The 12,871-nt window shown below is 33.6% G+C and overlaps 1 pseudogene; it reads right to left on the bottom strand.

Moving 5' to 3' along the window:
* Positions 1-11,306: 11,306 nt before the first annotated feature.
* Positions 11,307-11,957, bottom strand: LOC129884353 (uncharacterized; annotated as a pseudogene).
* Positions 11,958-12,871: the final 914 nt, after the last annotated feature.

Genomic DNA, 12,871 nt, shown 5'->3' with positions numbered 1-12,871 from the left:
GATGATTAGTTTGGTGGAAGTTCTGATGGTAATGTCGGTCAGCTTGTCATATTCAATGTGAAACCTCTTGAGCATATCTCCAATATATTTTTGTTGAAAGATCATAATGCCACTTATACCTTCTTTACTTGAAGATCAACAAAGAAGTTCAGTTAACCCATCATAGTTATTTCAAATTCACTTCCCATCAGCTTTGCAAATTCTTCACATAATGAGTCCAACATATCACCAAAAATGATGTCGTCAACATACACTTAAACTATGAGTAGATTTTTCCTTCTCGATTTTAATAAAAGAGTATTATTAATCTTTCCTTTCTTGTATTTATTTTTATGCAAAAACTTAGACAATCTCTCGTATGAGGCCTTGGTGCTTGATTCAGTCCATAGAAAGGTTTATCCAGTTTGAAAACATGGCTGGGTTTTCAAAATCTTCAAAACTAAGAGGGTTCTTCACATATACCCCTTTCTTCATAATTCCATTTAGTAAGTCACTTTTAACGTCCATTTAAAATATTTTATTTTCATATAGGAGACAAAAGTGAACAGGATCCTTATTGCTTCAACTCGGGCAATAATATAAAAGGTTTTATCATAGTCTATCTCATCTTCTAGATTACATCCTTGAATAATCAATCTACTTTATTCTTAATGGTGTTACCTGATCTAGGGTGTATTTGCGCATTCAAATACCAAATGTTGCTCGTATTTTAGCTTAGCTCTGATTATAATTTTATGAATATCCTTATGTTTATTGATGATATGTTGTGATGATCTAATGTACCTAATTAGGTTGACTTTAGGTCAAAACTAGCAAGAAATGATTCGGATCGGACCATAAAGAAAAGTAATTCGTGCTAATAGCTCTCAAAAAGACCATGAGGTAAACCTCATGTCGCACAAACTAAACTTTGAAGGTTCAACAAAAAGAGGTCAAACTCGAGATAGCCCCTGCTCCGCGGGCTGGTCTCCTCACGATGCCACTCGCCTAGCTACCCCTGTCTACCAGAATAGATTTGACCCAGTCAATCCAGGAGGTCGCGGGTTAAAGCCCTGAAAACAGCCTCTGGCAGAAATGCAAGATAAGACTGCATACAATAGACCCTTGTGGTCGGGCCCTTCCCCGAACTCTGCGCATAGCGAGAGATTTAGTGCAATGGGCTGCCCTTTCAATATATATATATATTGATGACGTTCTTAGGGTAAGAATTCTTTAGTTTAAATTATTATAATTTCTATTTCACACAAGTTATGAGTAGTTAAATTCACAACTGGGGTTATGAAACTTAGAATCGTGATGATGATAATGAATATTTTATATATATATATATATATATATATGGAGTAAAAGGGTACAAACTTTGGTGTTTGTCTTTACTCAAATTTGTAGTTATATATATATATTCATAAATAGGGTGATCATTATGTGTTAAGTTCATTTTATACTTAGCTTTAGATGATTGACAACCATTAATAAAGAAACTCGCATGTATTCTGACCTGCTTGACTATGAAAGTATAGATTAGGAAAAAGGTTCATTAACAAGAATTTGGTTATACTAACCACCATACTATAACTTGAGCTCAAGAGAGGATAGTTTACTTGAGACATTTTGTTGACGAAAAAATTAATTCGATACACAAGTGCTTGAGAATGACTTAGGGTGATATTCTCCTAATCCGGCTAAGAGGCTTTAGGAGACTTATAGATTTATCAGTTTTACACAATGAATACACCAGAATGAATGGATAGTATATTATTTATTGGAGTTTCACTATCAAATAATTGTAGCCCTAGTTTATCTTCTTTATTGATAAAAACCAAGTAATTAATGTAGTTAGTATATTATAAGAAAAAAACTCTATTTTCCAGGATAATAGTTACTTGTGTGATTCTCAACATGAAATTATGAAATAACTTTAGTACACTCTTTACGAGATTCGACCCTTAACCTAATCGGGTTACTGCATCTTGCATCAATCACTTTAATCCCTTAAAAGGAGAGTAGTTTGGGCAACATCAAAATTCTAGCGTTGTTACCGGGAGTGTAATTTAGAGTTTTATAATTTATAAAAATTAATTAGGTTGCTATTATTTTCTTTTTTAAAATTACACTTGTTTTTTTGTCCATTGCAATGTTCTCCATTGTTTATGCCTGATACTAGGATTCAACGATCTCCCTTGGTTTCAATTGATCCGGAAATAGAGAGAATACAGGCGATGAAGTTGCTCAACCCTAAAGTTTGAACTAAAGAGACACTCAAAGAAGAAGCTAATGAGTAAAAAATCGCACAATTAATGATGCAAATGTGTTATTGACTAAGCATGTAATGAGGGCACCTACACAGAAGTCAAATGTTATAGCTATTAATGATCAAGGGTAAATACAGAAGGAAACTTACCATAATTATGAGGATGAAGCTCACTATATCAATAACCAGGTGAGGGTTCCCTTCCAAACTACCAGGGTTATAACCAAGGACCTTGGTGGAAAGGACAAAGGGATAAAGGTTGGAACACAGATCAAAATGCATGCTGCAGAGATAGGAACCAAGATAATTGGGACAATGGCTTCAACCATGGGAGTGCTAATTCATGTAGGTTAGAGAAGTTACACAATTGTGTTGGGTCCTTACTTATCACAAAAATCAGTTCCCATTGATGAAGAACCACTAGTCTATTGTTGAATGTATATGACCTATTTTGTCAAAATTCCATCTTGTCTTCCTTATATGTAAAACAAAATATGAAATACTTGTCGGTGTGTAGAAACTTGTGGTATAGTGACAAAATTCCATACTCTATAAACAAATCACTACATTTCCTTGAATGAAAGATTGTCCTTAATAACATAGCCTATTAGGGAGGACTTCTACCACTAACACTCCTTTGTGATTTTCATAGGGTTAACTTAGACCTTCTTGACACCATCCTATCGTATTTATGGATAGAACTCTATCTGGAGTCCCATCTAAGTGGTTCAGTTGTCCTTTATTACCTCCACTATCGTGAGTGTGATCCTAGTGGCCGTTGCCGAGAAAGTATGTTTCCTTGTTGCAATGAATTCCCAATTTTCTAGGTTTTGCATGACTACATTGGGCATGTGAGTCCTTGATAAGTCCTTAGGCACTTCTTCACATACCAGTTGTAGAACTATCGATGCAGTCCATCGACCTGGCATCCAATTTGCAAAATGAATTGGATCTAAGTTTTTAGCAACACCAATCTCTGGGTTATCAATCTCTCTATTATCGCTTTTTCTTGTGTTATTTTTCAGGAAGATGGCGTTCATAGGGGTCACTTCTGTCGGGCTATAGCAATGGCGCAAATAAATACCTTGTTGATTGGCGCCGTTTGCAGAAACCCTAGGTTTTAAACCCATAATCCCCTATTTGATCATCTTTATTCTATTTTTCTATTTAAACACCCACCCACAAGTATAGAGAGAATATAAATAGAGTGTGTAGAAGGAGAAATAAAAATGGTGAGATCTAAATTTCAAAGAATCTAGTATAATTACCTTCCAAATTAGTGCACCTAATGTAGTCTACAAGGTAGTCTACAAGGACATGACCTACAAGGATGTTGGATTTTACATCCAAAACACAGACCAATGAAAGAAGAAAACAAAGAATAGAAAATGATAAAGAAAAAAAAAAGGAAGAAGGCACTAAAAAGAAACAGTCTGCGAATGATCCAGAACTGAATGGAGTTTACAATAATGGGAGATAATCCCTTTAGGTGTAGAATATTATCAAACAATAATTCTAGTCAAGAAAGTGGCTAAGGCAGGTCAAGAGAATGAACAGGCACTAAGAAACCTACTACCTCAAAAACCTTATAGAAAATATACTCAACAGAATTAGTCCATCAAAGGAGGAAGAAGAACTAGATAGACCTTATTTGAGACTGAAACCCAGGGGAAGATTTACAATAAGTTGTCTTTTATCACATCAAACAGAGACAAAAAGTGAATATGATGTACAACCACATGTGGATTAAAGGCATGCCTATTAAAATTTCCTTTTAATGTGAAAACTGTGGAAGACCAAATTAGTATTAGATGGTACTTTTAGAAGTTGGGGGATTCAATTCCACTCTAGATGCTTTTGCTATGATCAGCCCAAGGTAGAGGACATATTCCATGTCTTTCTACACTCACCAACTGCTCAATTGGAAGGGAAACACTTATGTGGGCCTGTAGGTATAAAAATGGAGAATATGCACCCAACTCAAGTAATAAATCTATGGTGGGAAATAATTGTTCACCATTAGGTGAACTATATCTTTTATGATGTCCTTGCCACCATTCTCAAGGATTTATAGAAAAGGATAAATAAGGTGAGTCATAGAGAAAAATGTTGTGTAGTAGATTAATTTACCAAATTATTCATACTCTAGTTTTACTTATAAAGACAAGGATGAGAAAGAGTAAGCATATTCCATACAAATAGAGGATAGTGGTGGAATCTCTAAATAACTACAATCCCAAAGTTAAGGTAACCAAGGTAGTTTTGAAGCAACCTGACACTAGAAGGATGAAAGTTAATACTAATGGAACCTCAAAAGTAAACTTGTAACACCCCAGAAGTTGGAAAGTTTAGTTGGAAAGAAAAGTTTAGAAAATTTTGTTGGTGCAAGTTTCCACGAGACTACCTACGGATCGTAAAAAGTCCTACAACTCATAGGTAAGCAGTCATAGGAGACATCCTAAGTTTGGAAAAATGATTAAGACATTAAAGGGTGCCGAGAGAATACATGAGGACCTACAACCCATAAGAGTGGTCGTAGGATGAGAATTAGAGGTAGTGTTTCAAAGGTTGGGTTCCACGAGAGGTCCTATGGACCATAGGATGGGGTTACGGGCTATAGGTGGTCCCGTCAATTGAGATTTAGAGAGTTGTTTTCTTAGGATGAACAGGACGAGAAGTTCTATGAACCATATATGTATGTATGGCCCATAGAGTGGGTCATAGGATGAACTTCAGAGACTTGTACTTTTGCACTGGTTTCCCACAAGACCATGGACGGTCCGTAGGTGGGGTCTATGGCTCATAGGTGGGGTCCATAAAGTCCCTCCAGTAGCTATTTCTCACGATTATTTCAGTCTTTTTTTATTCTTTTAACACTTAATTTATGTCATTTTAAGCCTATTCCTAAGACCTATAGCTACTTTTACCCTTCAAAATTCTCTCATTCCCTCTCATTCACTCAAAATCCAAAAAGAACTTAAGTTTTATTCTCCAAGGATCCTCCTAATGTTAATTAGGGTTCATCAAGCTTCAAGTCTCCTCTTTTAAATTTCGAGGCTAGAATCCATCAAGGTATGTGAGAATTTATCAATGGATCCTTTTCATCCATTGAATTCCAAAGATTTATCTACTTCTTCAATGATTTTGAATCCGCATTAGAGTTATGCAAGTTTCTTATGGATTCAATTATTTTTGACTAAATTCTCCTATTTGATTTTATTATGCATGATTCGATCTAAATGCATATTTTCAATGGTTTTTTCATGTACCCATGCATTATGCCTATTTTATGATTATGAAATATGTTTCGAGATTATGCATGTATCATGATTGGAGAGATTGTGATTTAATGATTCTTTTAGATAAAGTATCAATTATGATTTATGAAAATAAGGTTGCTTCGAATTGAAGTATTCTCATCATGAAGGATTACCATGACTTAGCCACTTCCAATTGAACTGTGTTTTTCTATGAAAAGTATATCATGATTAAGATGATTTAGATAAGTGTCTCTTATGAATGGATTATGTTATGAATCATGATATGTTGAAAGGAGTTATTCTTATGATTTTAAGTATTTTATAATGAACTTGATATTACTAGATACTTACCATTTCAAAAAATTATGATATGATTATATATATGTTTTTCATTGGGAGTTTACTTAGCACCGAGTGGACTTTGGAATGGGCGCTCACCCCATTAGTAGAGGCTTGAGACATTCCATAGAAATCCCATTGTCCTAGAACTATGTGTCATCATAGGAGAAAAGGGTCACTCATTAGTAGAGGCTTGACTCCTTAGAAAGGATCACCCATTAGTTGAGGCTTGATTCCTTAGTAGCTTAGTGGATCAACTTAGGAGATGTTATGGTCATTACTTTGGCAAGTAGGATCCTCTCTTTTCATTATGAGCGTAGAACAATGAACTCCATGTTATAGCTCACATAGTTATATGTCGGTTAATGGCACCTCCCACAAAAGACTATGTTTGCACTTATATTAGATTATGATGTTTAGGATATTGTATTGACCATGTACTATGTTTTTAACTCATATTGATAAAGGTACATCATGTTTTAGCTTGATCATTGCATTATCATTTTTTTCAGATTTATTTTGATATCATATCATTGCATGTTCTCCATACTCAGTACATTCAGAGTATTGACAGATACTTTTGCCTATATTGTCTCATAATATAGGGTTTGACGCTCCTTTTACTGGTTGTGGCTAGTTTAAGATTCTGATCAGCATGTACTACTTTGGTGAGTCCTCATGGTTTAGGATATGGTCATATTATGAGTTCTTTTATGTCTTTTCAGACTTCTTTCAGTTTTCAGATATATCGTAAGCTAGGTATTGTCCTATGCCACAACTATGAAATTATAGGCTTATATCAGACTTAGTATGATTTCCGCATTGTCAGTCTATGATTTCCGCATTGTTAGTCTTTGTAATGAGATTCTCCTTATGTTAAGATTATTCTTGAGATTTTCTCTTCCGCTTATCTTGTGTTTCAGTTATTTTGATTTCATAATATTATACTTATGTCAAGGGGCTTGTTTAGGGTCTCTCAGGATCCTATTCGTCATGTCACACCTAGGGGATTGTCTAGATCGTGACAAAATCCATGAAAAATCTTTTGCGATTTCTATGTAAGAGATAAAAGAGGAGATATTTTGCATGCACAACCTCAAGAGAATAAAGATTTGGCTTGTATAATCACTCAACCAAAAGTTATAGTTATTCTGCATGCCTTAAAGTTCGTTGAGGCAACACAGATGGATAGGGTGATGATTGAAACAGATTCTCTTCTAATAAAAACATTGTAAAAGGAGGCTGGAAGATTCCATGGCAAGCTCAGACTATTTATAGGAAATTTGGAGACTAAATCAAGAAAGAACAATGATTATTAAGCATATTTGTAAAGAAGGAAACAAATGATCACCTCGCTTATTATCACTAGCAACCACAAATCTTATTATGATTAGTTTTCAAGAGATGGAATCCCAAGGAAGGGGGATAATAAAAAGTGACAAGTTGATGATGTCCTATCTAAGAATTCGATTATGTAGAAGATGAAGTTGAGACTAGAGAAGGGGGGAAAACACTCGCAGACACAACATATTGAACTAGATGAGGTTTATCAAATACAAGAGGAGGGGCAATGGAGATACACACAAATTACAATTTTGATTAATACATCAAAATTTGGAAATTGAAGGTATCAACATCCTTGGATGCTCAACTCACTTCCCAAAATAAATGAAAAACAACAAAAGAATCAACCACCAGTATTTTCCATTTAGGAAATCGATTAAGATGGATAATAGAGAAAAAAAAGTTCTTCGAATTCAAGTCCAAAAGGAGGAAAAATATGAAAAAGTTATATACAATAATTGATTGTCTAACTTTGCAGGAAGTCAACAGACAGATAATGCACATCAAGAAAGAATAATACAAAAAAACAAAAGGATCTAAACCCACAAAAAAACATCGCAAATCACAACACATGCGTAAATCTGGTACAAAGAAAGAATTTCATACAACAAACCAGGACAACAAAGGAGGTATACACAACTTGAAACATAGAAAGTAGGACAATAGTGGTATCAACATCTACGGAAGCTCAACCCACTGTTCAAAATTTAATTTAAAAAAGTAAGGTACAAAAAATGACAGTGTTCCTCGAACAAAAGTCAGAAAAAAGAGATCGGTCAAGAAAGATACAATTCTATTAAATGCAATAAACACAAGAATAACAAGCATATAAACAATGCATCGAACATAAAACAAAAGGCTAAATAGGAGGAAGAAGAGAAGATACCTACCTTAAGCGTAAATACATCACAAGTCCAAATCAGAATAGAGACCACCGTGTTCAACAACAACCACACCAGATCTGGATGGTAAGAGGACACACATACAAGAGGAAATGGAAAACTAAACAGTAAAACATCAAGAAGTTGAAAGAAGAGTACAAGAATCATACCTTAGATGACCGGAGGAAACAAATCGACGTATCGGAGCATGAGCCACCGACGAACAACATGAGGAAGAAGTTCAAGGGGAAAATGAGCTAAAAAGGATCTTTGAGAGTGGAATGAAGGATAGGGGATTTCTATTTTTTTCTTTTGTTTTGTTATAAATATATAATTAAGGGTTAATTATAAAGAAATGAGGTTGATTTGAAATATTTATAAATTTAGGTTAAAAAATTAAAATATCAAAACTTTTAATAAAACCCTAAATTTTCTTCATTCTCTTCATCTTTTTAAATTCTCTGTTCTCCTCTTCCCTCCTCTCTTCTCTTCTCTTTTCTTTTCTCCATTTTTTTAAAACGCTCTTGTTCCTTTTCCCTTTCATCTTCTTCTTCCTTAACTTCTTTGCTTTTTTTCTTCTTCGTTTTTCCCTTTCTTTCCAAACTTTTTGTGTTTTCATCTACTTCTTCTTCGGATGTTGTCATCCTCATTTTTTTCTTTACTCCAATTTGATTGTGAAAATTATAAAAAAATTGATGAAAAGAGAAGAGAAGAGAAGAGAGAATATGTTATTTATATAAACAGGAGTTGTTCAAGCAACCAAGAGATATTGTTTAAACAACCCTAAGTTGTTTAGTTCAAATAACAGAAGTTGTTTAAACAATCAAAAATTATTTAAACAACCAAAAGTTGTTTAGTTCAAACAACCAGAAGATATTTAAACAACCCTAAGTTGTTTAGTTCAAATAACAAAAGTTGTTTAAACAACCAAAAATTGTTTAAACAACCAAAAGTTGTTTAGTTCAAACAACCAGAAGATATTTTAAACTACCCTAAGTTGTTTAGGTATTTTTTATGATTCTTTAGTTAAAACAATGAGAATATTTTAAATATCAGCTAGTTATTTGGAGATATATGAAAATATTTGCTAATTATTTTGGAGATCGAGATATGAAAATATTTGTTAGTTGTTTAGACAAATGTTTAAACATCGGCGTTTGAAAGACTGGAATGTGTTGAGATTGAAAAACAAAAGATATGGAAGAGGACGAAGATGAATGTGGGAAGCTGCTACTGCTGCTCCCGCTGAAAAAATGAGCAGATTTTCAGAAAACTGTTTGTTGCTCTGTTGGCTAAACAACCCTCTTATATGTTGGGCATGTTTGTAAATAGCAAAACTTTGGGGTGTATAAAAATATTCTTTTTTTAAATTAGCATAACCCATTAATACCTAATTATACTAGAGTCCCTTTTACCCAATTTTTAAAACTTGTGTCCTATATCCTCAAATAGATAACTTAAAAGTCTCTTTTAATTAAAATCCCCAAGTTCAAGACTATCCAAATTCAATTTGAAAACCTATTTTACTTTTGTTCTTTTGCTTTTACGGTATTTTAGTTTTCTGTACATACCTCTTTTATTCAAAAAAATAGTTAGTGGGATCTGTTTCACTGACCTTAATTTTTTTTTAAAAAAAAGTGGTTATTAAATGTAATTTTTTTAATTTAAAGTTCTAAAATATTAGACAAAGTTATATTGTCATTTAACTAAAAACTTAAAAACTTATTTCTTTACTACATTTTTAATGTTATGATTATATAAGGAAATAGTGAAACCTTTTCTAATATTGATTGTAATATTGTGATATGTATAGTAATTTTTAGCGGCTATATAAAAATTTTTGTTGAAGAATTAATTGTAACTTGAAATATGGAAATAAAAATGTGATCAAATGGTTAGGCCATTAATGCATTATTATATCAATATTCAAGAAAATTATAAAATTGTGTATTAGTTACGTTAATTTCTTCCCGCAAATTTGTTCTCCCTTTTCATATTTATAATAGTTTTATATTCCTTTATAAACATAATTTTTTTATACCCATTGAAAGAAATATTTGGATAAATTAATTCTTAAAAGAATAAATTTATAGCTCTGCCTATAAAAGAGTTTAAAGAGTCAATTTCGAATAAATAAAAAATTTAAATATTTATGATTTTCAGTGTTATCAAAGGCTAAAAGCGCAAAAAAGCTTTAAGGTCCATTGTGGCTTTAAGCGTAGAGCGCAAATAAAGTATGGGCTTTAATAAAAAAAGGGGCAAAAGAAGAAAAAGATACAAATATATATATATATATGTTTAGTCCAAGCCCAATAATTATAAACATGAATGATAAATATATGACCTAAGAAATTGAAAAAAAAAGTATGATAAAGTGAAATATCAATTGTTTAGTATCACTTCTTCAAAAGAGGCTCATTGGCAAGGAAAAGTAAGCATTAGAATCTTGATGACCACACTAAAGTGCACATAAAGCCAAACGAAGTGCTAAACACATTTTGAGCCTCACTTCAGGGCTTAAGCGCGCTTCAAGCACGCCTTTGACAACACTAATTATATCTATTAAGTTTGGCTCTAGATCAGTAACTATATTGTTCCGCCCCTGGCGCCGAGTTTGAATTGGAATAATCCATCCAAAATATGGTGGAGGGCGATTTTAGCCTCATCCCTCCCCCCAAACAGTGATACCATGATCCTAATAAAAATTATTGATTACCTGAAGAAGCACGCAGAGACAATGAATTTGAACGAAGAAGAAATCAAAACTCACAATAAGAAGTTCGTGAAATCTAGATTCAAAGATTAATTTGAAGTTCTATTGGTTACAAATTACCTTTACATTAGCGGTTTGATAGTTTAGGTATGAAACACAAAAAATTGAAATTTACGTTTTTTTAAGGTGGAATTATTTATCCACGTGGAGGGTCACTTGGCAATTTTTTTTTAAAAAAGTAGTACATGCACCATCAGATATTAGTTGAGGTGTGTTTTGATAAATCCTTGGTGATAATTCAAATACGAAAATCGTGATAGTACAGATATGAAACTTAAAAGACTAGAATACTTTAGGTGTGTTGAACTATTAATACCTTCATAATTCTATTCATCAGAAAAGACGTAAGAGAAAAAGATGTTCATCCTGTGATGAAGAATTTGAGATCGAAGAATTGATCGCGGTTCAATCTGGAACCATCAAAAACATGGTGGATGACGATTTTAGTTTATTTCGGCTCATTTAAAAAATGAGATGGCATTGGAGGGTGAAGAGGCACAATTAAGAGACTGCCCAACACAATAGGCGGCCTTAGCTGCATCGTCCTTAGATATATGACATTTCAACAAGAGCGTAATGTTTCTTCTTAAAACTCATGATTACATATTCAATCTCACAAAAATTGCTAAAAAAACTCTCTCAATCTTTGACAAGTATAATCATCACCGATTTTCCTCCAAGATACCTTAAGAATTCTTTCCTTGTCTACTACACACATGTGTGATGACTCTTTTTTTGAATGCAATATTGCACTAATTCGAGCAATTCGCCAATAAATTTTCTAGCAATTTGTCCCTCCTCGTCTAGTCGAGCCAGATTAATATTAGGTGCAAAAACCTACTCTGACATCATTTTTCTACACTTTGAATCTTGTTTCTGCTGTAATTGAATCTTTTTATCAAATAACTTTTTTCTTTTTCTCATCCTTGAGAATGTCGTATGAAGCCTTGAGCTTTTCAAAGTTGAAGTGAGCATTCATTGGATCATCTGGTCTCTTGTCTAGATGCAATTCTAATGCTTTGTTTTTATATGCCGATTTCAGAAAGAGTTTTCCCTTCCTCACCAGAGGGTAAATTCAAAGCAGTATAATGATCAACTTCAATATCCATTGCTAATTTCTAGACGTAAGAAACTATGAGAACTGATCATAAACATACTTGTTCTATTTTATTTTTCTTAATCCTATAATAACTCCAATTAATTAATTAGAATCCTGAAACAGTTAGGTCCTTGGAGTACAAGCAACTCCGATTCCTACATATTACGATTTCTAGGAATTCTATACTAACTTGGATGGCTTATTATTTACTATTCACCATGTCCCATTTTATGTGGAAGCCTTTCTTTTTAGCCGGTTTCAAAAAAAAATATCACATTATTATAACTTAAAATAATTAATTTTATCTAAATATTATTTTAGCCCATAACTTTCAAAAGACTTCGTTTTGTCAAGAATTGTTTAAGCTCCAGAAGGTATCTCTCCTTACTTCCACTGCCTACCACCCACAAACTGATGGTCAAACAGAAGTAGTCAATAGATGCCTTGAGTGTTACCTCAGATGCATGACTTTCGAGAGACCTAAAGAATGGCCACAATGGTTACCACTAGCTGAATGATGGTACAATACCACTTTCCATTCCTCTACTCTGATGTCTCCATATGAGATAGTGTATGGCCAGAAACCACCACCTCTTCTGCCTTATATGCCTTTGGATTCCCAATTGGACGTTGTGGATAGAAGTTTGACTAATAGGGAAACTACTTTGAGGATGCTCAAATCTAATTTGCTCAAGGCTCAAAACAGAATGAAATCTCACGCAGATAAGAAAAGGTCTTACAGAATTTATGATGTGGGTTATTGGGTTTATGTCAAGCTCCATCCCTATCGATAGACCTCCTTAAGATCTCACACCTTTCAGAAGTTATCCGCCAAGTTCTTTGGACCATTTGGAATTGTAGCTAAGGTTGGTTTGGTTGCTTATACTTTGGCATTACCAGCACGTACCTGGTTCCATCCCACTT

The sequence above is a fragment of the Solanum dulcamara genome, chromosome 4, assembly GCF_947179165.1.
Source record: "Solanum dulcamara chromosome 4, daSolDulc1.2, whole genome shotgun sequence".
Lineage (NCBI taxonomy): Eukaryota > Viridiplantae > Streptophyta > Magnoliopsida > Solanales > Solanaceae > Solanum > Solanum dulcamara.
The sequence above is the reverse complement of the archived record's forward strand: the minus strand, read 5'-3'. Positions and strand labels throughout refer to the sequence as shown.